This window comes from Aphidius gifuensis, linkage group LG1 (assembly GCF_014905175.1).
Source record: "Aphidius gifuensis isolate YNYX2018 linkage group LG1, ASM1490517v1, whole genome shotgun sequence".
NCBI lineage: Eukaryota > Metazoa > Arthropoda > Insecta > Hymenoptera > Braconidae > Aphidius > Aphidius gifuensis.
The window spans coordinates 12,921,404-12,924,012 of NC_057788.1; positions in this window are offsets into that span (position 1 = coordinate 12,921,404).

Here is a 2,609-nt window from a genome sequence, read left to right on the forward strand (position 1 = left end):
AATAATAATAATAATAATAATAATAATAATAATAATAATAATAATAATAATAATAATAATAATAATAATACACAATAATAATAATAATAATAATAATAATAATAATAATACAATAATTTTAATAATAATAATAATAATAATAATAATAATAATAATAATAATAATAATAATAATAATAATAATAATAATAATAATATAATTTAATAATAATAATAATAATAATAATAATAATAATAATAATAATAATAATAATAATAATAACAATTTAATAATAATAATAATAACACATAACAATACACAATAAAAATAATACACAACACAATGTTCAAATTAATGTTTAAACAAATGTTAATTTTTTGTTTAATGTTGAATGTATAAATTTTGTTCAAAACAAAAAAAAAATTAAGTACGAACATTTTATCAACCAGGGTTGAATTTGAATTTATGGCCATATTTAAATTTATTTTATCAATTTACCGGCCATAGTTCATTCGTACCTTGGGTGCGTTCCGTAGGGGGACCGCGGTCCTCTTTGGCCATAATCAGAGTGGATCCATAAAAATTAAAAACCTCCCTAGGAATCCCTAAAAAATAGCCAGTCTCATGTATACTTTTTTTTACACCTTTCTATGTATTGTAACGTGACATTTTGAGTCAGCTACCTTCTCGGACTGTTGCTATGGGAATTAATATTTTTTAAATATTATTTACGAATAAATATAAATAAATATTAAATATATTATTGGTTTATTCGATTTTTAGGCCAAACAGTAATACCAAAAATTAATAAATGAGTAACATAATAATAATAATAACTAAAAAACGTAGTTTCGTAACTCAGAATTATAAAATAAATTCTCAAACGCAATAATAACAATAATAACCAGAAAATGAGTGAAATCGGAATAAAACCATAAAACCTGCTGTAAATCCAACTGCAACACTGCAACGTAACGGAAACGGAACGGAAACTCAAACATAATCTTAAACGTAGTCGAAATCTTAAACCAAATCGTAGTCGTAATCGGAAATTAAAAGCACAAAATTAACACCAGAAACTCAATCGAACAAACCTTCAACAAACTCAGTCTTCGAGGAAAACCTCAGGGTCGCTCAGGGTGTGGGTTATGGAGAGAGGGACGGGTAAAGTTGTGTGTGAGAATAAATTGAAGAATAAATTTAACAAACAATATTTTAAGCAAAGCAGTAAATTAACATTTATATTCAAAATCTCAATAATAAAATACAAAACATAACTAAAAACGTATCAAAAATCCAAAATAGCATATTTTATAACCAAAAATTAGAATCGAGAATACCTCAACTTAATCGAAATCTGCTCACACAAACTGCCAGTAAATCGACTCTAAATCCGTAAATAGCCTCAAAAGATATTCAGATACAAAAACCCAAACTAAAATCGTGATTGGAAAAATTATTTACGCGTTACTTTACCAAAAATCCAAATTAACTAAATCAACTTAATCGTAGTTCGTCGTCACAAACCTCCAGTAATTAATTTAAATCAAAGATACACGCGAAATTAACAATCAAAAGCTAAACGAGACCAGGTCTAACCTCAGTCAAACATAACCAAAACGAACACGAGGCTACTCTCAGGGATAACCCATAGAGGCTCAGAATACTTGATATTCAGAGAGAACGACTGTTCAGCTCGGAGTCCCAAAGCAGAGAGAGAGTTTGTGTTACTCTAAAACAATACGTAGTCGTAATTTTTATACTACTCCCCCCTTCTTTTTAACTATAGTGAGTTGAATTTGTATACTCTCCGCATCAAGCTGGAGTTTCGAATAATAACAATACTAAATCAGAATACATTTTACCGGGTTTACCCCGATTTTTACCGAAGAAAATAAATAAATAGTATTTTAAATAAATATTCTCTGCATCAGCTGGAGTTTCAAATACAAAATTAAATAAATAATTAAATAATATCACCGGCGGAAAGTCTAACTAATAAAATAAGATGGGTTTTTAAGGTAGGCGATAAATATCGCTACAGTATGTATTGTTAATGTTGTGGATGTGGTGCTAACAAAAATATAAGTGCTGTCCTAACCTTACATTTGAGTTATGATAGGTTTTGAAGCATTAACTTTGAAAAGAAATACAATTTACAGGCTAAATAATTGAGATAACAACAATATACACCGACTATTTCAATTGACAATTTTTTTTTTGATGCCAAATTATTTTTTTCTTTATAATTCGTTAATCATATTTTTCGGTGTTTACGTTTGCTTATGTTTGTTTACGTTTTCTAATACATAGCAGTGCTGACACTACAACGAAATTAAACTCACCATGATAAACCACGCCTATTTTTGGTAGACCGCGGTCTTCTACAGAACGCACCCTAATTAAACTCGTAAGTGTCTATCTGTTTTTTTTTTTTTTTTTAAATAAACAAAGTTACTAGTAACCATGGCACCCTCAGCCGACCAGTTTCGCCGACGAACATCCTGGCTTTGATTATAACAATGCTTTAAGATTTTTATAGATGGTTATTAGGGTGGTCCAAAAAAAACAAAATTTTTTTTTTTGCGTTTTTCCACTAAAATTCACGTTCTCTATGAAAAGACGTAATT